At 44.1% G+C, this 25,607-nt stretch overlaps 1 protein-coding gene and 1 long non-coding RNA gene across 3 annotated transcripts in view; one reads left to right on the forward strand and one right to left on the reverse strand.

The window, feature by feature from the left end:
- Positions 1–25,607, reverse strand: part of LOC142254683 (uncharacterized) — a 183,926-nt gene that overhangs the window by 30,101 nt on the left and 128,218 nt on the right. Inside the window, exon 3 of one of the 2 annotated variants that reach the window (XR_012727299.1) lies at positions 20,894–21,311. The exons of the other annotated variant lie outside the window; for it this stretch is intronic. This is a non-coding gene — a long non-coding RNA (uncharacterized LOC142254683). Of the gene's footprint in view, positions 1–20,893; positions 21,312–25,607 lie in introns of those variants that run through there. 2 annotated transcript variants of the gene reach the window in all.
- CDH5 (cadherin 5) overlaps positions 1–25,607 on the forward strand; it is a 149,682-nt gene that overhangs the window by 5,094 nt on the left and 118,981 nt on the right. The window lies entirely within an intron of this gene.

Here is a 25,607-nt window from a genome sequence, read left to right on the forward strand (position 1 = left end):
CTGATACTGAGAAGTCAGTTTGCGGTCGCAGTCATCAGGTGGTCTATGATCCATGGATAACTGAGACCTGTATGTGGGGGGGGGGTGTCGCTTGGACTGTTATTTGGCATAAATTGTGCTAATGGACCTGTGTTAGGATATTTGTTAAACATCAGGATTTGGCGCCAGTCGTGATTAGCGTTCGCGGTCTGAAAGAAGTGACAAGAGCACTCTGACAGCGTCCTCATCTTGATCTACCTGTCTGCTGGAAATAATAAGAAGATCAAAAAAAAAGTGAGATTTCTGGAAAACATGTGTATTCTCCAAGAGGCACTGAACTAGAGAGAAAGCTGACAACTTCACGCACAACGCTCCAGATAAATGATTGTCATAAAAGCTCTAATTAGAAATCAGGGGAGTGGGTGCCAGGATAGGATGGCCCGAGCGATGCGGCTGAGCTATGCTGTTCCAGCTAAGTACAGCTTGGTAACCTGATCACTGCTGGAGCAGCAAATAGTTGATCGGTGGGGTATTAAGAGTATATTCTCACTACACAAAGGACAGAATAATTATCATCTACACATCAATAACCACCAGTAAAAAAAAAAAAGATGATTAGACAGAGATAGACATACTGAAAGAGAGAGAGAGATAGAGACAGAGAAAAAGACACAGAGAGAGATAGAGAGAGACCGGCAGAGAGATAGATAGAGAGTGACGGCTAGAGAGACAGTGACAGAGAGAGACAGAGACAGAGAGAGAGCCCGACAGAAAGAGACAGACAGAGAGACAGAGAAAAGGAGACAGAGAGAGATAGAGAGAGACCGGCAGAGAGATAGATAGAGAGAGTGACGGCTAGAGAGACAGTGACAGAGAGAGACAGAGAGAGAGACAGAGAGAGAGACCGACAGAAAGAGACAGACAGAGAGACAGAGAAAAGGAGACAGAGAGAGATAGACAGGCAGAGAGACAGAAAGAGAAGGCTAGAGAGACAGACAGAGACAGACATAGAGAGAAAGAGACAGAGAGAGAGACAGAAAGAGACAGAAAGACAGAGAAAGAGAGAGAGCGATAGAGATAGACAGGCAGAGAGAGAGACTGACAGAGAAAGAGACGGCTAGAGAGACAGAAAGAGACAGAGAGAGGGAGACAGAAAGAGACAGAAAGACAGAGAAAGAGACGGCTAGAGAGACAGACAGAGATAAACAGAGAGAGAAAGAAACAGAGATATACAGACAGAAAGAGACAGACGTATAGACAGAGAGAGACAGAGAAAGAGAGACAGAGAGAGATAGAGATAGACAGGCAGAGAGAGATAGAGAAAGCTAGAGAGACCGAGAAAGACAGAGAGACAGAGAGAGAAAGCGAGAGACAGAGAGAAAAAGAGACAGAGAGAAAGAGAGAGAAAGAGACAGACAGAGGGAGACAGAGACAGCTAGAGAGACCGAGAAAGACAGACAGAGAGAAAAAGCGAGAGACAGAGAGAGACAGAGAAAGAGAGAGAGCGAGAGAGACAGAGAGAAACAGAGAGACAGAGAGAGAGAGAGCACCAAGGCAAGAGTCGGGGAGGTTTTTGTTTTTTTAAAGAACATATTTTGTGTGTGTTTTATGGTCCTTTTACTTACTGGGTTAGTAATGGGGGTGTCTGATAGGCGCCTCTCCATTACTAACCCCTGGGTTTGATGCCAGCTGTCACTACACAGCTGACATCACCCCCAGTAACCTATTACACCATTTGCCCCCGCACCAGAGCAGAAGAATCACATACATCCAACTTTATATACAACTGAACTTGACCATAGCCGCAATGGAAAACTTTGCGACTTGCCCAATTTTTCGTTTAACATAAAGCAGAGAAACACGACGGTCGAATAAGTGATTGTACGTTTCTTTTGTCAAATATATTGCAGGTATTTTATGATTTTAATTAAAAGATGTTTTAGTGCTTTAATATTAGTATTAGTATTTGCTCAGTGAATAATTACTGGCGATTATTTGTACAAGTTTTATATTAAAGCATAAAGCTTACTTTGATATCTAATGTGCAGTAAAGCACAGCAGGTAACAGAGGAGCTTCAGATCTACGTGAGATAACGGCGCAAAGAACAAGAGGAAATGTAAAGTATTGGCAATGTACATATACAGTACATAGTGTATATATATATATTTTTATATATATATATATATATATATACAGTTAGGTCCAGAAATCTTTGGACAGTGACACAATTCCCGCGAGTTGGGCTCTGCATGCCACCACATTGGATGTGAAATGAAACCTCTACAACAGAATTCAAGTGCAGATTGTAACGTTTAATTTGAAAGTTTGAACAAAAATATCTGATAGAAATTGTAGGAATTGTCACATTTCTTTACAAACACTCCACATTTTAGGAGGTCAAAAGTAATTGGACAAATAAACCAAACCCAAACAAAATATTTTTATTTTCAATATTTTGTTGCGAATCCTTTGGAGGCAATCACTGCCTTAAGTCTGGAACCCATGGACATCACCAAACGCTGGGTTTCCTCCTTCTTAATGCTTTGCCAGGCCTTTACAGCCGCAGCCTTCAGGTCTTGCTTGTTTGTGGGTCTTTCCGTCTTAAGTCTGGATTTGAGCAAGTGAAATGCATGCTCAATTGGGTTAAGATCTGGTGATTGACTTGGCCATTGCAGAATGTTCCACTTTTTTGCACTCATGAACTCCTGGGTAGCTTTGGCTGTATGCTTGGGGTCATTGTCCATCTGTACTATGAAGCGCCGTCCGATCAACTTTGCGGCATTTGGCTGAATCTGGGCTGAAAGTATATCCCGGTACACTTCAGAATTCATCCGGCTACTGTTGTCTGCTGTTATGTCATCAATAACCACAAGTGACCCAGTGCCATTGAAAGCCATGCATGCCCATGCCATGACGTTGCCTCCACCATGTTTTACAGAGGATGTGGTGTGCCTTGGATCATGTGCCGTTCCCTTTCTTCTCCAAACTTTTTTCTTCCCATCATTCTGGTACAGGTTGATCTTTGTCTCATCTGTCCATAGAATACTTTTCCAGAACTGAGCTGGCTTCATGAGGTGTTTTTCAGCAAATTTAACTCTGGCCTGTCTATTTTTGGAATTGATGAATGGTTTGCATCTAGATGTGAACCCTTTGTATTTACTTTCATGGAGTCTTCTCTTTACAGTTGACTTAGAGACAGATACACCTACTTCACTGAGAGTGTTCTGGACTTCAGTTGATGTTGTGAACGGGTTCTTCTTCACCAAAGAAAGTATGCGGCGATCATCCACCACTGTTGTCATCCGTGGACGCCCAGGCCTTTTTGAGTTCCCAAGCTCACCAGTCAATTCCTTTTTTCTCAGAATGTACCCGACTGTTGATTTTGCTACTCCAAGCATGTCTGCTATCTCTCTGATGGATTTTTTCTTTTTTTTTCAGCCTCAGGATGTTCTGCTTCACCTCAATTGAGAGTTCCTTAGACCGCATGTTGTCTGGTCACAGCAACAGCTTCCAAATGCAAAACCACACACCTGTAATCAACCACAGACCTTTTAACTACTTCATTGATTACAGGTTAACGAGGGAGACGCCTTCAGAGTTAATTGCAGCCCTTAGAGTCCCTTGTCCAATTACTTTTGGTCCCTTTAAAAAGAGGAGGCTATGCATTACAGGGCTATGATTCCTAAACCCTTTCTCTGATTTGGATGTGAAAACTCTCATATTGCAGCTGGAAGTGTGCACTTTCAGCCCATATTATATATATAATTGTATTTCTGAACATGTTTTTCTAAACAGCTAAAATAACAAAACTTGTGTCACTGTCCAAATATTTCTGGCCCTGACTGTGTGTATATATATATATATCTACACATATATGTATGTATATATCAAGTGCCGTCTCCACTTTTCCCCTATGATCTCCCATTCTACATCAATAGACATTAATATGGAGTCACCACTCTGCGAATATAACGGTTCCAATCTTCTGGGAACTATTTCTACAAGATTTTGGAAGTATCTGTGGTAATATTTGCCCCTTCATCAGGATATTTTATGAGGTGACACTAATGTTGGGGAGAGGTCAGGATCATAGGGTCCATTCTTGTTGTTGGATGGTGCTGAGGTCCTATGTTCTTCAACGAAACTCCCCGTCCATGTCTTTATGGACCTTGTTCACTGGGTACAATCAGGCGGAACCGAAAAGGGTCTTCCTCAAACTCCCCCTCCATGTCTGTATGGATCTTGTGCACTGGGCGGAACCGAAAAGAACCTTACCCAAACCCTTCCCACAGAGCTGGAAGCTACAGTTGTCCAAAATTCTTTGCTGAATTTGCTAAACCTTGAAAGCTCCAGGTTGTAGGTTGGGTGGGCTTCGCTGGCACATCCCTGTGGCTATCCTCACCAGAATATTGGTGGATTCCCCAAAATGGGACATGATGTTTTTATGACAAGCAGCACCATGGAGAACAACTAAAGAGGCATCAATCTCTATAGAGAGTTGACCACACTCCATTGCTCCCAGTTATCAGTCATTACAGGGGTTTCTTGTAGTGTTCTTCAAGGACTGGAAGAAGGTCCACATAACAATGTTTGTCCCTGTAAATATTATCTCCCATCTCTCCAGTTGTGTGATATAAGTATTAAAAGGCTTTTCTGGGCATTTGATGTTGCTGATCCATCCTTAAAGAAGTTGCCCATTACTATTTTAGGTTGTTTTACTATTGTCCTAATAGCTAACATGAAGGTAGTTGCTGACTGCCTGCTTGTTTTACCTGGCGCCGGCTCAGACACACATGGGTGTGTCATGCTTGACAGACAGTCCTGTGGTGTCTGGCTGTAGAAGGTTGTAGTGTTTGGCTACAGAAGCTGCTCTCTGACTTTCCCTTTTTCCTGCTTGGGGTTTATCCCATTCTCTTTAGGACCCTGCTGATTTCCTCACCTTTTCAGCTGTTAATCTTCAGCACTTCCCTTTGTTTTTTAAATACCCTAATTCCGACTCACTCTGTTGCTGGTGATAGGCCTAATACCCTTAACAAGTCTTCAGTGCAAGCAGTCGGCTTGAATTCATCTGGAGAAACTTTGTTGTGTTGCAGTTCCTCTTCCTGAGTCATCTGGAGATAAGTTATTCTTTCACTTCCCCCTGTTTGTTATCCCTGTGTCTTCTTTAGAGCTTAGTGGGGTTGACTAAGCGCTCATACCATCTGTTCCCTACATAAGACATATTTCAGGGTCAGTCAGGGCAGGTATCCTGCTCGGCGAATAGGTGTGGAACCTATCTAGGGTGCTGAGTGAAGCCAGGGCCCAGAGGTAGATTTGGTCAGGGGTCACCCTATCCCTCTTCCCTACTTTCGCCGTTCGCTTAGTACTTCCCCGTACCTAGCGTGACAGCCAGCGATCCAGCTGCTCTACGTAAACTGAGCAGGTCTTCCTCTTCTGGACAGGTCTGTTGACGGGGTGTCACGCCCTGTCAAGTAAAATAACTTACCTCCAGATGACTCAGGGAGAGGAACTGCAACACAACAAAGTTTCTCCAGATGAATACAAGCCGATTGACCTTTGGCTCCCTGCGATTAGGCAGCAGGGATCCAGCTGCCAATCAGCCTGGCGTCGTAATTATGTTTTGTTCCTCCTTCGCATGCATTTTGGGACCCTTAGGACCATTTCCCACTCTTCAATATACTGCCTTTCGTCTAGGAAGCTGCGTGCCATCAAAGAGTAACCAAGATAGGTCTATGTAACTCTTGTAGGGTCTTCCCAGTGCCCTTATGAAGCCACATTTTATCGGAATCTGGTTTCTATGTAATGTATTGGTCATCACTCTATTTTCTATGTTGCCTAGAAAACAGAATTTGCCATCATTAATGCCACTGTGAGCATCTTGGGAAATGTGGCTCAGTCACAGAGGCGACGGTTTCCCATCCCTACATTATACCGGCTTCTAATAAGACGGATGACTGTTATTTTTTCCCCTAACATCAGTGAAAAAAGGATGTACGAGGGCAGAGGGACATTTTTCATGCTGATCTCCTCTCGGCTTTTATGAAGTTCCTTTACTGTCATCTTCGATTAAGATTGTGCTTTGTCCCCATTTGACCCTTTTTTTTTCGTTAGCACCTGGGCACGTTGTGTGCCAAGCTCGCAGCCCGGATAATACCGAATGCATCGCGGCCACGCATGCTAAATCTTCATAATGTATGGGAGACGCGTGATAGATTTGTAGACATCTGCGGCTGCTTTTATGCCCACCGACGGTTACTTTACGGGAAACATATCATTGCATTTTACAACGGGGGATAAATCCACAAATAGCGCCGTAGCTTTATGCTTTGTTTTTCATGCAGAGGACGAGCGGGAAATCAGGAGGAGAAAAGACTGAACTGACAATTTATTCTTTCCCTACTTAACTAGGCTTAATGATGTGGCTTGGAGGAGCAACCAGATCACTGCTCCGGGAATGGAGCAGCAGACACTTTACTTAATGCAATCTTAATTCTTTCCCCAGCGATGCAAAATGAATTCAAGAAGAGACCTTGATGGCACGTGATACCGGCGCGGCAGGGAGGCTCGGCACGGCAGATGATTGGCACTGGGGGACTTATGGGCATTGAGCCTTATTCTCTATTGCATCATTTTACCTTCCTAAGCCAAAAATGTAATGAGAACCAAAAACTACTGTATAGCAAGTATTGGTCACGTAAAAAAAAAACACTTTTATTAAGGGCAACCATTGACAAATACAGTCATATGAAAAAGTTTGGGCACCCCTATTAATGTTAACCTTTTTTCTTTATAACAATTTGGGTTTTTGCAGCAGCTATTTCAGTTTCATATATCTAATAACTGATGGACTCAGTAATATTTCTGGATTGAAATGAGGTTTATTGTACTAACAGAAAATGTGCAATCCGCATTTAAACAAAATTTGACCGGTGCAAAAGTATGGGCATTCTTATCAATTTCTTGATCTGAACACTCCTAACTACTTTTTACTGACTTACTAAAGCACTAAATTGGTTTTGTAACCTCATTGAGCATTGAACTTCATAGGCAGGTGTATCCAATCATGAGAAAAGGTATTTAAGGTGGCCACTTGCAAGTTGTTCTCCTATTTGAATCTCCTATGAAGAGTGGCATCATGGGCTCCTCAAAACAACTCTCAAATGATCTGAAAACAAAGATTATTCAACATAGTTGTTCAGGGGAAGGTACAAAAAGTTGTCTCAGAGATGTAAACTGTCAGTTTCCACTGTGAGGAACATAGTAAGGAAATGGAAGAACACAGGTACAGTTCTTGTTAAGCCTAGAAGTGGCAGGCCAAGAAAAATATCAGAAAGGCAGAGAAGAAGAATGGTGTGAACAGTCAAGGACAATCCACAGACCACCTCCAAAGACCTGCAGCTTCATCTTGCTGCAGATGGTGTCAATGTGCATCGGTCAACAATACAGCGCACGTTGCACAAGGAGAAGCTGTATGGGAGAGTGATGCGAAAGAAGCTGTTTCTGCAAGCACGCCACAAACGGAGTCGCCTGAGGTATGCAAAAGCACGTTTGGACAAGACAGTTACATTTTGGAAGAAGGTCCTGTGGACTGATGAAACAAAGATTGAGTTGTTTGGTCATACAAAAAGGCGTTATGCATGGAGGCAAAAAAACACGGCATTCCAAGAAAAGCACTTGCTACCCACAGTAACATTTGGTGGAGGTTCCATTATGCTTTGGGGCTTTGTGGCCAATGCCGGCACCGGGAATCTTGTTAAAGCTGAGGGTCGCATGGATTCAACTCAGTATCAGCAGATTCTTGACAATAATGTGCAAGAATCAGTGACGAAGTTGAAGTTACGCAGGGGATGGATATTTCAGCAAGACAATGATCCAAAACACCGCTCCAAATCTACTCAGGCATTCATGCAGAGCAACAATTACAATGTTCTGGAATGGCCATCCCAGTCCCCAGACCTGAATATCATTGAACATCTGTGGGATGATGTGAAGCGGCTGTCCATGCTCGGCGACCATCAAACTTAACTGAACTGGAATTGTTTTGTAAACAGGAATGGTCAAATCTACCTTCATCCAGGATCCAGGAACTCATTAAAAGCTACAGGAAGTGACTAGAGGCTGTGATTTTTGCAAAAGGAGGATCTACAAAATATTAATGTCACTTTTATGTTGAGGTGCCCATACTTTTGCACCGGTCAAATTTTGTTTAAATGTGGATTGCACATTTTCTGTTAGTACAATAAACCTCATTTCAATCCAGAAATATTACTCAGTCCATCATTTATTAGATATATGCAACTGAAATAGCAAAAACCCAAATTGTTATAAAGGAAAAAGTTTAACATTAATTGGGGTGCCCAAACTTTTTCATATGACTGTATGTTGGTTGTATCTTTCCGAGCCCCCATGGGGTATATTAAAGAGATTTTCCAGGCTTAAAGTAGACTAGTTAACATACGGGGCCAGTTTTTGCTATTATTTTATTATCTCTGCTACTAATGTGATCCCCTTTCTTTTATCATAACTCTTCCTAAACTAACTAACACTTTCCTTATATACTTCTGTTATCTACTCTGCTCCTGTAAGCTTATCTCCAAGCTTGGCCTCATTCTACAGATCACCTCCACAGTCCACTGCAAAATCAGTAGACTTCCCAAAAGTCAAGCCCCCATCAATCATAAAGTAATGGCATATCCTAGCAATATCTCTTTAAGAAATAGGAATAAGCAACAGAGAGATCATGAAAAAAAACTCAACATTTCTCTATTTGTCAAGCTCCTAGCCCCTTGGGCAAAATTTTGGATCCATCATACAATGGATGTGGCACAGGACAGAGTTGCAAAGGCACTTGAACAGAGATTATCAGGTTTGGAGAATAACTAGGTAGCCTACTTAATCAGGCTCGTAAATAGTTGGGAAAAGATGAAGAGAGGTAAAGCAAAAGGGAAAGCAAGAGAGGGACAGTAGAAGCTTAAATAAGTTTTCCACTACTAATGTTACCCCCTTTCTTTTGTCCTAACTCTTCCTAAATAAGGCTATGTGCGCACGTTGCGTAAATACATGCAGGTACGCTGCGCTTTGTAGCGCAGCGTAACTGCATGCGTCCTGCGTCCCCTGCACAGTCTATAGAGATTGTGCAGGGGCCGTGTGCACGTGGCGTCTTAGAGCGCAGCGCTTCGGCTGCTGCCCGAAGCGCTGCGTTCTAAGAAGTGACATGTCACTTCTTCCGTGCGCTTTGCCGGCAGCTCCTGCTCTGTCTATGGCAGGAGCTGCAGGCAGAGTGCATGGAATCGGCTTTTTTTTTTTCTCTACGGTCATTTTCTGCAGCAATTTGAAGCACACGTGTGCTCTTCAGATCGCTGCAGAAATTTCTGCAGGGCTAGTAAGCAACGTGCGCACATAGCCAACACTTTCCTAATATACGTCTGCTATCTCCACTGCTCCTGTAAGCTTATCTCTAGCAAGCTCGTAAATAGTTGGGAAAAGGTGAAGAGCAGTAAAGCGAAAGGGAAAGCAAGGATAAGAGAGGGGCATTAGAAGCTTAAAGACGTTTTCCACTACTAATCCTACCACCTATTCTTTTATTCTAACTCTTCCTAACTAACACTGGCAGCGTGAGAGCGGCGGACGCTGGTAACGAAGGTAAATATCGGGTAACCTATGTAAGGGCTTCTTGGTTACCCGCTGTTTACCCTGGTTACCAGCGTCCGCAGAAGCCGGCTCCTGCTGCCTGCACACGTAGCAAAGTACACATCTGGTAATTAACCCGATCTGTACTGTGGCTAGGTGTGCAGGGAGCCAGCGCTAAGCAGCGTGCGCTGGTAACCAAGGTAAATATCGGGTTGGTTACCCAATATTTACCTTAGTTACCAAGCGCAGCATCGCTTCCACGCGGCGCTGCTGGCTGGGGGCTGGTCACTGGTTGCTGGTGAGATCTGCCTGTGTGACAGCTCACCAGCAACCCGTGTAGCGACGCTCCAGCGATCCCTGCCAGGTCAGGTTGCTGGTGGGATCGCTGGAGCGTCGCTTAGTGTGACATCTCACCAGCGACCTCCTAGCAACTTATCAGCGATCCCTATCAGGTTGTATCGTTGTTGGGTTCGCTGGTAAGTTGTTTAGTGTGACTGGGCCTTTAGTTAGGAAGAGTTAGGATAAAAGAAAGTGGGTCAAATTAGTAGAGGAAAACATCTTTAATCTTCTACCACCTTATTATCTTTGCTTTCCCTTTCACTTTACTTCTTTTCATCTTTTCCCAACTATTTACGAGCCTGTTAGATATAAACTTACAGGAGCAGAGTAGATAGCAGAAGTATATTAGGAAGGTGTTAGTTAGGAAGAGTTAGGTTAAAATAAAGGGGGTCCCATTAGTAGTGGAAAATCTTCCAAAACTGTAAAACCCCTTTAAAATATTTCATGGCCAACATACAAAAATCCATCAGAAAATCAGAGTTAATGAAATAGTTCAAAGAAACTTATTAGGGTATGTCCTGTGTATTAGCTGTAGCTGAACAGGAAAAAGGGAATGTCGACCTCCCGTTATCACCACCTCTGGGGACGTATTCCACCCAAAAACACTCATCCTTAGTTTAATATGTTAGTCAAGAAAAGCAACTGGGGGTGGCGGACATCCTACAGCAATGAATCACAGCACACACTGAAATCCATCTCATAACGAAGCTGTTAGTGGAGCAGATGGAAAAGAAATGAAATATGAAGCTGAAAATATCAACTTTATTTCATGTGGAAATCTAACATCACAACTTTTTTGTAACTAATTTACAGAGGATCAATGATCACTGTCTGCCACAAAATCAACCTACTCATCCCCTGCTGCTACTAGCTAGATAAGATACAAATAAAGGCATATTTGGCAGAGTAGTAGCGGCTGTAGATGATGCAGTATGATCCACTATTAGCGGAGCGTCAGGAGTGATTACTGATCGTAGGGTTATTGTGGTTAAGTGGAATAGAGAAGGGAGAAAGTTTGAGAGACAGAGGATCTCATTGATACCAGCACGTCCTGTAAAAGTCAGTTCATGATATTTCTTCCTCTTGAATCTCCCCCATCTCCTGTGAATGATATCATTGAGAAATGGAAGGAACCGCAGCAACTCAGCCACAAAGTGGAGACCCCGTAACGTTATAGAGCAGGGGGGCCGAGTCCTGAGGAGCAGATGGCAGAAAAGTCACCAACGCTCTGCTGATCCCATAACTGCAGAGTCCAGACCTCCTCCGATAATATTAGCACAAATACTGCGCCGGCCAGGAGCCTCATGGGCGAGCGGCTGCAGCTGTACATCACCAAGCACAATGCTGAGCCGTACATCACCAAACCAAACACAATGCCGAGCTGTATACCGCCAAGCACAATGCCGAGCCGTACATCACGAAGCACAAAGCCGAGCTGTACATCACCAAGCACAATGCCGAGTCATACATCACCAAGCACAATGCCCAGCCGTACATCACCAAGCACAATGCCCAGCCGTACATCACCAAGCACAATGCCGAGCCGTACATCACCAAGCACAATGCCGAGCCATACATCACCAAGCACAATGCCCAGCCGTACATCACCAAGCACAATGCCGAGCCATACATCACCAAGCACAATGCCCAGCCGTACATCACCAAGCACAATGCCGAGCCATACATCACCAAGCACAATGCCGAGCCGTACATCACCAAGCACAATGCCCAGCCGTACATCACCAAGCACAATGCTGAGCCGTACATCACCAAGCACAATGCCGAGCCGTACATCACCAAGCACAATGCTGATCCGTACATCACCAAGCACAATGCCGAGCTGTACATCACCAAGCACAATGCTGAGCCGTACATCACCAAGCACAATGCCGAGCTGTACATCACCAAGCAGAATGCCGAGCCGTACATCACCAAGCACAATGCCGAGCCGTACATCACCAAGCACAATGCCGAGCTGTACATCACCAAGCAGAATGCCGAGCCGTACATCACCAAGCACAATGCCGAGCCATACATCACCAAGCACAATGCCGAGCTGTACATCACCAAGCACAATGCCGAGCTGTACATCACCAAACACAATGCCGAGCCGTACATCACCAAGCACAATGCCGAGCCATGCATCACCAAGCACAATGCCGAGCCATGCATCACTAAGCACAATGCCGAGCTGTATATCAGCAAGCACAATGCTGATCCGTACATCACCAAGCACAATGCCAAGCCATGCATCACTAAGCACAATGCCGAGCTGTATATCACCAAGCACAATGCTGAGCCATACATCACCAAGCACAATGCCGAGCCATACATCACCAAGCACAATGCCGAGCCATAGATCACCAAGCACAATGCCGAGCCGTACATCACCAAGCACAATGCCGAGCTGTATACCGCCAAGCACAATGCCGAGCCATTCATGAGTAAGCACAATGTTGAGCCATACATTACCAAGCACAATACTGAGCCATACATTACCAAGCACATTGCCAAGCTGTATATCAAGCACAATGCCGACCCATCCATTATCTAACACGATGCCGAGCCATACATCACCAAGCACAATCCCGAGTCGTACATCACCAACTAGGAACCAGGGCTCCTAAGCTGTCCCTGAAGCTAGGGGGACCTATGCTATCCCTAACCTCAGGAATACTCTTGATGGTGGGGAGGCCGGAGTCTCCTTCCTGGCCCTGCTGCTGACCAGTCCTGATCTGCTTCCCCCTCCCCCCAGGGAGGGATGGGACAGTAGTGTGATGAAACCCACAGATAAACAGAGACAAGGGAAAAGCAAAACTCTGTCTCACAGCATGCACACACACAAAGATAAAGACAATAAGAGTTTCAGGAGGAAAAACAAGAGCAGGAAGGAAGCTACAAAACAAAGGGTGTAAATTTTCCTTACCGTTCCAAGCAAAGAGCACAACTTTCACCAGTAAAGCCTGCTTTACACGTTGCAATTTTGCATACGATTTTGTATGCGGTTTGCAACGCCCCCATCGTATGTGTGGCACGTTCAATTTGTTGAACGTGCCGCACAAACGATTAACCCCTGTCACACGTACTTACCCGTCCATACGACCTCGATGTGGGCGGCGAACGTCCACTTCCTGGAGTGGGAGGGACGTTCGGCGTCACATCGACGTCACGTGGCAGCCGGCCAATAGAAGCGGAGGGGCGGAGCTGAGCTGGACGTAAACATCCCGCCCACCTCCTTCCTTCCGCATTGTGGGCCGGGAGCCATAGGACGCTGGTAAGATCTGTTCATCGTTCCCGGGGTGTCACACACTGCAATGTGCGCTACCCCGGGTACGATGAACAATCTGACGTGCAATTCTAGAGACAAGTACGATGTGTATGCGATGAATGTTTTAACGTTCAATCGCAATCGCATGTATCTGTCACACACTGCAATGTACCTTACAATGCCGGATGTGCGTCACTTACGACGTGACCCCGCCGACACATTGTAAGATACATTGCAGCGTGTAAAGCAGGCTTTAGTCTGGGATGCCACACCTCACAGACCAACATAAAATAAACTATAGCTGGCATAGGTGGAAGGTTTCAACCATCATAAATAGGAGGGGAGCAGATGTGACTGGCCTCTCCACAACATGTGACCAAAGGAACAAGCAGACCAGAAGAGATTAACTCTTGCTAGCCTGCTTATGAACTCCACAACCACTCCAAGCAATAGGCACAGCTTTCACCATTAACTCCGAGACACCACACCTCACAGACCAACATAGAATAAAGTATAGCTGGCATAGGTGGAAGGCGTCAACCAGCATAATTAGGAGGGGAGTAGATGTGATAGGCCTCTCCACAACATGTGACCAAAGGACCAAGCAGACTAGCAGAGCATATGAATCAGCACACAGCAATTTGATGCCTGTGTTGATCCCAGACACCAAAGAAACCATCGGGCGGAGTGTCAGAATCTGAATCTGCAATCTGAATACCGTCCAACGCCGCCATGACAGTTTGTGCAAACCACTGTGTGGCAGAAACTAAATGGGTGCAATGCAGTGCCTTTTGGAGCTGATTTATAACTTATTTTGACAATCACTGGTCATTTATATAGGACTAGCTGTAGTACCCAGGCATTGCCTGGAATAGTAACTGTCTCTTTGTCTCTTTCCCAGTATCTGTCTGTCTGTCTGTGTATGTCTGTCTCTGTCTCCGTCTGTCTCTGTGTGTCTGTCTCTGAGTGTTATCTCTGTCACTGTCTCTCTGTCTGTCTGTCTCTCTGTCTGTCTGTCTGTGTGTCTGTCTGTCTCTTTCCCTGTCTGTCTGTCTTTATCCATGTGTGTCTCTGTCTGTCTGTCTCTATCCATGTGTGTCTGTCTTTATCCATGTTTGTCTGTGTCAATCTCTGTCTGTCTCTGTATCAGTCTCTCTGCCTGTCTCTATCTCTGTATCTGTCTGTCAGTCTCTTTCCTTGTCTGTTTCTTTCCCCGTCTGTCTCGTTACAGGTCTGTCTCATTCCAGGTATGTCTCGTTCCAGGTCTGTCTCTTTCCCCGTTTGTCTCTTTCCCCGCCTCTCTCTTTCCCCTTCTGTCTCTTTCCCTGTCTGCTTCTTTCCCTGTCTGTCTCTTTCCCCGTCTGTCTCTGTCTCTTTTCCCGTCTGTCTCTGTCTCTTTCTCTGTCTTTTTCCCTGTCTGTCTCATTCCCCTTCTGTCTTGTATCCCGCCTGTCTCTTTCCCTGTCTGTCTCTGTCTTTTTCCCTGTCTGTCTCTGTCTCTGTCTCTTTCTCTGTCTCTTTCCCTGTCTCTTTCTCTTTACCCGTCTGTCTCTTTCGCTGTCTGTCTCTCTGTCTGTGCCTATGTCTGTCTGTCTCTTTCTCTCTATCCGTCTGCCCACTGACATCTTATTACCTCACACATAAGCTTTTGATATTAACAATTTATTTTGTTCCTATAGCAACCAATCACAGCTGCTATTAATGACCTGTAGTTCACAGCTCCATTGACTTTAATGGAGTCAGGTTTTTTTGGAGAGTAACCATAAAGCGCGGGGTTAAATTTTCCCATCAAAACATAGTCTATGACATTCCCTGAGTCACATGGGGTGCCTGTGCAAAATGTTGTGATTGTAAATGCGACGGTGCGGATTCCTTTAGCGGACACACACACACACACATACACGCACACACACACACACGCACACATACACACACTCAGCTTTATATATTAGATTTGGCCAAGATAATTAAATGTAAAAGGTACATGGGGAGTGACTGCGCAGTGGACAAGCCTTTTAACACTTTCATGCCCTGCTGCAGTATTTCTTCGCGGAGGCAGGCAAGACGCAGACATGCAGATGAAGAAAAGATTTTTTTTCCCTTGTTGAAATTGTCACAATGCCTGGTTAACATTCCATTCACAACCAGCGGCAAGTCATCCAAGGTCTCCTGAAAGAGATAGGCTGAGCGCTATTATCACCAGCACTACTATGGATGATGATGATGATTGAATCATACTCCTAGCCTTATATTATCAAATAGATTTCTAAATATTAGCCATAACAAAGCAACTCTTATTTCTACATACAATCACATAAAAGCACCAGGGAGCCATTCTGTGCAATGCTGGCATGCTACTGCCCTCCGCTGGCACAAGCCTCAGCCTCATGGATAACTACAGGCCATGTCGCATTATATGAAGATCTAGGGGTTTCGATTTTTCTGCATTTAAGGGGGCCACACCCTCGTCTTAAGCATACAGCAACTTCTCTTAGGACTTTTGGGCTGTTCTTGCACAGGGGTCCCTTTGCCGGTGGATCCAGTTTTGGCTTTAGATCTATTCTGTGTGATCTATGGAAACATTGACTGTCAGAAAAATAGTATCAGATATCAGGATCAGTTTATAAAAAAAAAATGGGGGATTTAAAGAGTTTTCCCCAAATCGTAGCCCTCCTGAGTCCTTTTATTGTCAATAGGACTGCCGGAAATAGTCCCATAGACAATGAATAGAATAGGGTCTCGGCTCAATTCAATAAATGGTTTTTGAGGTTCTGGAGTCTCGTTTACAGGATTTTTGGGTGTCACGAGTGATCAGAAGTTACCCCCTCCCTATCTAGTGGATAGGGTATAACTTGAAATGTTTAGAAAACCCCTTAATATTTTCATGAATATTTAGTGGAGTATGTGCAATTTCCAAAATACCCAACTTAATACATGCACGCATTTTGAGCTTTTACCCAAAAAATTGATCTTAGGACCCAAAATGCATAGTTTTCAGGGGCATAACAATCGCAATCACATAGGGTGTGATCGCGATCAGCACTTATTTCAGCTAGATGTGCATCCAAGGACACACATTCAGCTGAAACGTATTGTGGAGCAGAGATCCGTCGGGTCTCTGCTCCGCAAAACATGCTGACGGCCAATCAGAGGCTGGCAGCTGACATCAGCGTGCCAAACATTGATGTCGCATGACAATAAGGTCATGGGTCACCTGAGCCAGACATACTGATTTCAGCTGCTGGCCTCTGCACTGAATACAAAAGAAAATCCTGGGCGTCATGAGAGAGGGGGAAGGTAAAAAGACTTTTTTTATGTGTTAGAAAATGGGGTCATATATAACAGAAGGGACTCAGGATGGAGGACATATATACCAGGATGAGGGAGATATATACCAGGATGTGGAACATATATGGAAGGGACCGAGGATAGGGGATATACACCAGGATGGGGAACATATATACCAAGCTATATATTAGAATGGGGGACATATATACCAGAATGTGGGACATATATACCAGGATGGTGACATATATACCAGGCTGGGGAGCATATATACCTGGAATGGACCCAGGATAGGGGATATATGCCAGGATGGAAAGCATATATACCAGGAGATAGATACAAATATATATATATATTTGTATCAGGATGGGGGACATATATACCAGGATGGGGAACATATATACCAGGATGGCTAACATATATACCGGGATGCAGAACATATATGCTAACCTGGGGATCATATACAACAGGATGGGGAAAATATTTACCAGTATGGGGGACATATATAGCAGGATGAGGGACATATATACCAGGATGGGGGACATATATATCAGAAAGGGACACAGGAGAGGATATATACCAGGATGAGGAACATATATATCAGGATAGGGGACATATACATCAGGATACTGGAAATATATACCAGGAAGTTGTCATATATACCAGGATGAGGGAAATACATACCAGGATGTGGAACATATACAGCAGGTTTGGGATCATATACACCAAGATGGGGAACATATTTACCTGTAGGGGGACATATATACCAGGATGGGGACATATATACCAGGATGGGGACATATATACCAGGATGGGGGACATATATATCAGGAAGGGACCCAGGATATGGATATATACCAGGGTGGGCGACTTATAAACCAGGATGAGGAACATATGTAACAGGATGGGGACATACATACCTGAAATTGGCCCAGGATGGGGGACATTAGTACATAATTAAGGAGGGGTGCAACTTGTATGTCCTTAACGTATCTAAAATCCCAGGTCTAAATTTTGCACCATCGGCATTGTTTCATAATAATAAAACAGATTATTTACCAGTTCAATTTTTATTAAATAATAGTGAAAAAAATAGGAAAAAAAATAAATAAATGTTATCAAAAAACAAAGAATTATCACAAAATAAACCATTTGTCCAAGCATGAAACATTATGAATGCACGTACAAGGTTAAAAGCAGGAACATTTGGCACCGGTACTGAGTTTTTTCAGTCCCCATTATAATCGCTGCCTCCAGGTGACATTAGACGAGTTCCGAGGACAAGTTCTATTTAGTCAGCAGTCACTTTCATGGACATGGCTTGCTCGGTTTTTGCAAATTAGCATTTCAGAAGCGCTGTGCAAAATAATTAGTATACGATGTTTCTGAACGGAAAAAAATAATATATTTATATAAATTATTATTTGTTTTCTCTTGACTTTTCTTGGCCATTGACTATGAGCTGTGGATCATAGGGATTGTTATGTTTGTGTATTCTAGATACACTCCTCAACATTCCAAAAATCATGGAGCTGTGAAAATCACAGGATCGGTAGACATGTTAGTGATAGGCTAATTAAGAAAAAATGGAAATAAAATTTAAAAAACATCTTGACTTATTCAGTATCGAGTATAAACGCGTGAAATCTACGCACTTACACATCTTGACATGCTATTAAGGTGACCTGGCATTGGGGTGCTGAAAACCGGCTCCGGATACTTTGGAGAAATGGCGGTACAACTGGGTCCACGGCAAAATCAATGAAACACCGAGATGTTAGTGTACATGGAATGAAGACTAGAGGGATTCGGCTAATCTACATTATGCCACCCCACATCCCAGGAGTAAGAAGTGTGATGTTCCCTCATGAAGGCCTCTCCATGGCATTCCCACTTGGTCTACAGATGAAGACCAAAGGCTGGAATGTCAGGCTATGCTCAGATGTGTAATGTACCCTTATGAAGGCCTCTTCATGGCATTGCCAACATGGTCTTTAGATGAAGGTCAAAGGCTGGAATGTCGAGCTATGCTCAGATGTCTAATGTACCCTTATGAAGGCCTCTTCATGGCATTGTCACATGGTCTACAGATGAAGACCAAAGGCTGGAATGTCAGGCTATGCTCAGACGTGTAATGTTCCCTTATGAAGACCTCTTCCTGGAATTGCCACATGGTCTACAGATGAAGACCAAAGGCTGTAATGTTGGGCTATGCTCTGATATGTAATTTTCCATTATGAAGGTCTCTTCATGGCATTGCCAACATGTTCTTCAGTTGGAGACCAAAGGCTGGAATGTCGAGCAATGCTCAGAAGTAATTTTCCCTTATGAAGGCCTCTTCGTGGCATTGCCAGCATGGTCTTCAGATGAAGAGCAAAGGCTGGAATGCCGGGTTATGCTCAGATGTCTAATGTTTCTGTATGAAGGCATCTTCATGGCACTGTCACATGGTCACCAGATGAAAACCAAAGGCTGGAATGTCGGGCTATGCCCAGATGTGTAATGTTCCCTTATGAAGGCGTCTTCATGGCATTGCCACAAGGTCTTCAGGTGGAGACCAAAGGCTGTAATGTTGGGCTATGTTCTTCAGCGATGATTCCCATTTTCGTCTTGGACACAATGATAGAAGGAGATTGGTCTGGAGACCACATGGACAATGTCATGAAGATGCCTTCAGCAGGGAACGTCACAATGGTCCCACTCTTGGGATTAAGGTGGAGGGTGGCATAATGTACGGTAGCCAGACTCCTCTAGTCTTCAGGTTGTTGCTACATTGATTTGTGTAACTGTTCTGCTGTGCAGAGCATTTTGCACACTGGTTATGTTCTGCCATGCTTTTCTCAACTACAGAGCCGGGACTTACATGTTTTAGGACTTAATGCTTCTTGGAGCATTGGCTGGCTTCTCAGTGAACCAAGTTTGCTAATCACCATTGCCAGATGGTCTCCTCCTACTTAAGTCTGGGGAGTTTTCTGTACCATTGCCGAAGATAGTTTCTGCTTGCAGTTGCAATATCCAGGCGTCCAAGGCATTCTTCTACTTTGTGACCAGCTAGTCGTTGTTTGCTCTGTTTGAGCGTTCCTTGGTGTGAATTACTCCCACCCCTTTTGGTTTATTCCCTTTGGTGTCATTTTGTCTCTCCTCTTTGGTTATTTTCAGTGTGTATTTCAGTTTTATCCCCTCATCTTTGACTTTGGGAGGTTGTTATTTGTGTCCTGCCGGTGCCAGGGTTGGTGTTCCGGGGAGAGAAGTATTAGGACAGGGCCAGGGTGGTGGCCTGGACCTCCCTACCATTAAGAGTACCTCCAGGATCATGGTGAGCGCAGGGCCCACAGTCTTAGGGCCAGCTAAGCACCCCTGACAGAAATATCATAATTTCAACATTTATAATGATCACTCATGACTCAAACCTCTGAGATTTTCCTCCTCTCAGTCCAATATAGACACACAACCGGGCGTTATGGCCCAGTAATGGTTGACAGATGATTATGTGTCTAATTTACTGTACACAGCCGACGTATGATGTTGCATCTAATTTCCAACAAGCCGTAATTAAAAGGGATTTCCGAGCGACATAAACCGCATTTAACCGAATAATATGCATGCAGCCATGAATCTTCACATGAAGGACGCCGCATCTGCTCCTCATGAATATATATATTTTTAAGTCCATGAATTTTAAATGGTTTTGTTCGCGTTTATTACAATTAATTAAAAGAGAGAAATTCCCGTGAATGCCACACGGTTAAGAAAATAAAATGTACAGCGTCAATTAGCGAAATGCATTAAACGCGCTCCTATTTAATGGCTCTGCCTAAAAAACGTAACAAGATTTATTTGGGGGGGAGGTTTATAAATCAGACGGATAAGAAAGGGAAGAGACGGAAATTTATAGCTTTGAAATTTGAGATAATATAAATCCTGAGATAAAACGACAGACTCTTCTGTGGAGGAAATGCCTTTATTACACTGTCAGGGATTTTGGATAATTAGCCGCCATGTCACTTGGCAGAGAATAGCATTGTGCTGGTTTCCGAGTTTTCAGAAAGCCGCATGACAACCGGGGGATTCATGCATAGAATCTATGCAGAGAGGAATTGCCATTGTTATTGTTACCGATGGCAACCAATCAGAGTTCAGCTTTCATCTTTTTAAAGCAGGTGAGAAAATGAAAGAAGTGATCTGATTGGTTGTCATGGGCAACACTGACTGTCCATAGCTACTACTATGTTTACATGCATTGTAATAGCATAGAGCCTACTTGGAAGGATCGTATATATATAATATATATATATATATATATATATATATATATATATATATATATATATTAGTACAGACCAAAGGTTTGGACACACCTTCTCGTTCAAAGAGTTTTCTTTATTGTCATGACTCTGAAAATTGTAGATTCACATTGAAGGCATCAAAACTATGAATTATCACATGTGGAATGAAATACTTAACAGAAAGATGTGAAGCAACTGAAAATATGTCTTATATTCTAGGTTCTTCAAAGTAGCCACCTTTTGCTTTGATTACTGCTTTGCACACTCTTGGCATTCTCTTGATGAGCTTCAAGAGGTAGTCACCGGAAATGGTTTTCCAACAGTCTTGAAGGAGTTCCCAGAGATGCTTAGCACTTGTTGGCCCTTTTGCCTTCACTCTGCGGTCCAGCTCACCCCAAACCATCTTGATTGGGTTCAGGTCTGGTGATTGTGGAGGCCAGGTCATCTGGCATAGCATCCCATCACTCTCCTTCTTAGTCAGATAGCCCTTACACAGCCTGGAGGTGTGTTTGGGGTCATTGTCCTGTTGAAAAATAAATGATGGTCAAACTAAACGCAAACTGGATGGAATAGCACGCCGTTGCAAGATGCTGTGGTACCCATGCTGGTTCAGTATGCCTTCAAGTTTGAATAAATCCCCAACAATGTCACCAGCAAAGCACCCCCACACCATCACACCTCCTCCTCCATGCTTCACGGTGGGAACCAGGCATGCAGAGTCCATCCGTTCACCTTTTCTGCATCGCACAAAGACACGGTGGTTGGATCCAAAGATCTTAAATTTATCATCTAATGTATGCGCCACTTTTCGAGTGGTTGCAGGCTGGTATTTTCAGGCTGGGAAGGTCCAAATAACCATAGGTCTTCCAAGCCTGATAATACCAGCCCCCAACTGTCTGCTTTACCTTGGCATGATATCCCCTCTATTTTTGATAACCAGCCAATGTAAAACACACAGCTGAGGGCTACCTGGACTTATCAAAAATAGAAGGGACCCCACATCATTTTTTTATTCCTTATCTACATTTGTTTGCTGGGAAATTGTCCTTCTCTTACCCCCATTTTGCTTCCTTTTGCAGCCCTCTTAGTATGAACATTTTACAGCCATTTTACAACACCAAAGTTCAGGTCCTCATTGACTTATATGGGGTTCGGGGTCTGGGATCAAGTTCGGATCCTGAATCAAAATTTTAACTAAAAACTTCCATGGGAGTGTTCATCCTTAACCTGTTTTTCCCAAAATAAGCTCTACCCTGAAAATAAGCCCTAGCGCATTTTTTGGGGAAAAAAATAATGAGTATCTCATTTTCAGAGAAACACGCTAATGACATATCAACAAGAGACAAAAATCACAGCTTCAAAAACAAGATAAAAACGCATATAAAAAACACGAAAATGCAATGAAAAAACACAAGTAACCTAATTTGTATAAGAGCAGAAATTCTGCAACAACAAAAACTCATTGTGGGAACGCAAGACTTAACCCCTTAACGACCCATGACGTACTGGGTACGTCATGGATCGCGTGCCGTTAAGCCCCGCCCACTGCCGCGGGCAGGCGGCGATCCGCGCACATATCAGCTGTTTTCAACAGCTGACATGTGTGCCTGCTAGCCGCGGGTGGAATCGCTTCCACCCGCGGCCATTAACCCCTTACATATCGCTGCCAAAATCTGGCAGCGATATGTATAGGCGCGCCGCCATGACAGTCACTTACCCTGCCCCCACCAGAAGTCACATGACATGATCACGTGACTTTCAGTGGTTGTTATGGTAACACAGAGTCATGTGATGACGCCTGTAGCTAACATGACTCACTTCCTCTCAATGCCGGAATACAGCCGGCATTGAAAGTAAAGCACCAAATCTGCAGTTCTCAGCTCTGTAGCTGAGATCTGCAGATAGTGCAGAGCGATCGGATTGCTGATCGCTATAGCCCCCTAGGGGGACTAGTAAAATAAAAAAAAAAAGTAAAAAAAAAAGTTTTAAAAAATTAAAAAAAAAAAAAACAAAGTTCAAATCACCCCCCTTTCACCCCATTGAAAATTAAAGGGTTAAAAAAATATACACATATTTGGTATCGCCGCGTTCAGAAATGCCCAATCTATCAAAATATAAAATCAATTAATCTGATCAGTAAATGGCGTAGCGGAAAAAAAATTCCAGACACCAAAATTACGTTTTTTGGACGTCACAAATTTTGCGCAAAATGCAATAACAGGCGATCAAAACGTAGCATCTGCGCAAAAATGGTACAGTTAAAAACGTCAGGTCGAGACACAAAAAGTAAGCCATCACTGAGCCTCAGATCTCGAAAAATGAGAACGCTACGGGTTTTGGAAAATGGCGCAAAACGTGCGCCACTTTTTTTGGACAAGCTTGTGAATTTTTTTAACCCCTTAGACACAAGTAAACCTATACATGTTTGGTGTCTACAAACTCGCACTGACCTGAGGCATCACATAGATACATATGTTTTACCATATAGTGAACACAGTGAATAAAATATCCCAAAAGCTATTGTACGATCACACTTTTTTTGCAATTTTTCCGCACTTGGAATTTTTTTGCCGTTTTCCAGTACACTATATGGTAAGACTTATGGTTTCATTTAAAAGTACAACTCGTCCTGCAAAAAACAAGCCCTTACATGGCAAGATTGATGGAAAAGTAAAAAGGTTACGGCTCTCGGAAGAAGGGGAGCAAAAAACAAAAACACAAAAACGGAAAGTGCCCGGGGGCTGAAGGGGTTAAGGGTGCTTTACACGCTGCGACATCGCTAGTGATAGCTAGCGATGTCGTGTGCGATACCACCCGCCCCCGTCGTTCTTGCGACATTTAGTGATCGCTGCCATAGCGAACATTATCGCTACGACAGCGTCACACACACATACCTTGTCAGCGACGTCGCTGTGACCGCCGAACAATCCTTCCTTCAAGGGGAGGTGCGTTTGTCGTCATAGCGACGTCACAGCGGCGTCACTAAGCGGCCGCCCAATAGCCGAGGAGGGGTGGAGATGAGCGGCCTGAACATGCCGCCCACCTCCTTCCTTCCTCATTGCCGGTGGACGCAGGTAAGGAGATGTTCGTCGTTCCTGCGGCGTCACACATACCGATGTGTGACGCCGCAGGAACGATGAACAACCAGCGGCATGCACCACCAACGATATTATGAAAAGGAGCGACGTGTCAACGATCACCGATTTTTGACGCTTTTGCGATCGTTGATCGTCGCTCCTTGGTGTCACACGCTGCGATGTCGCTAACGACGTCGGATGTGCGTCACTAACGACGTGACCCCAACGATATATCATTAGCGATGTCGCAGCGCGTAAAGTACCCTTCAGATTGGAGTCATTTGTTCTTTTTTTTTTATAGTCAGTGTTTGAGCCGCAATAACCAGCCAATTGGGGGTCTCCCGAGTCCCGACGGAGAACTTTGGTCACCCCAGAAACAATGGTTCTGAGGGCCCAGGGAGTAATACTTCTGAAATTTGGCATCCAATGAACCATACAATAATTATTTTCTGTATGATTCCTTAAGTATTTTATAATATCTGTAAATCTCTATATGATACATCTCCAAAATTGGTGCAGAATTCGTGCTCCCTACAAGAGGCCACCTATAGGCTCACATGTAAGATCGTGCCACATTAGCCCGACTGCCCGATACATTCATACGAAGCTTGAACTACATCACCGGCGCTCTGTAAAAATGTAAAATCCGAATTGCTATTCATTATGCCATTTTTATAGAAATTTCCATTTCTCCGCTATTCATAACCTTCAGTTTTAGCCGTTTGATGATCCATTCCCTTTAAGTCCAATCTTTAATGAGTCATTGTCATTTTTTTTTTATCATTTTGACATGGAGAGTTTTATATCTCAGCGGGTATAGAGTGTAGCTGCTTTGGCTCAGTAAAAGCAGTAGTGGAAAAGTGGCAAGTGTTCAAAATAACCATATTTTTATTTTAAATTCTTTTTTTTTTGGGGGAAGGGGGTGGACTTTGGTAGTCCATGGCTGCCGAGCACTGTAAACTTCCTACTACTTTTGGCACTGACCCCTTTTCCCCTTCTGATCGTGGTCCAATGCAACATGATGCATCCGTTGTTGCATAATTACATCTTGAGGACAGTCGATGCAGTAGGTAGTAAAAGTTTGTCATGATTCAGGCCTGTATCGGCCACTGTGCTTTGATTATTTCACCCAGCTCTGGCCTGGTCATGTAAGGGGTTAACTCCTCCCTTTCTTGCTCTGATTTCCAGGACGCTATATCCTGGCGCTGCACCTCCGGTTCTATACCAGTGATAGTTTATGCTCTGCAGCGTGTGTTACTGGCTCTGGGGACTTGCCTGATCTGTCCTGCCTCCCAGCTACCTTGTTCCGACCTGTACCCTCCTCCGTTCGTCCGTCCATTCCGGTCCCTAACTACCCACTCTTGTCTACTTTGTACTCTTCCCTGTCTGTCTTATCCCAGTCCCGACCTGTTTGTCCTCTTCCCTTGTTACTTGGACTTCCCGGCATCTGGCCTGTATCCACATTCCTGGCTCCAGCCTCCATCTCTCCCTTCTGCTATACCTGTGACTTCTCAGCTTCTGACCCTCGGCTATCACCTGACCACGATTTGACTATCCCTGTACTATTGTTGAAACCTCTAGCTGCTGACCTGGTTTACTGACTACTCTACTGCCCTCTGGTGGTTTACCTGCTAACTACACAATGAAGCTTCACTGCTTGTAACTTCAGCATCTCCCTTAGTACAGTGTGACAGTTCAGAGTGCCCTGGTCCAGGATATACAGACTACCAATGTGGTTGTTG

This window comes from Anomaloglossus baeobatrachus, chromosome 10 (genome assembly GCF_048569485.1).
Source record: "Anomaloglossus baeobatrachus isolate aAnoBae1 chromosome 10, aAnoBae1.hap1, whole genome shotgun sequence".
Lineage (NCBI taxonomy): Eukaryota > Metazoa > Chordata > Amphibia > Anura > Aromobatidae > Anomaloglossus > Anomaloglossus baeobatrachus.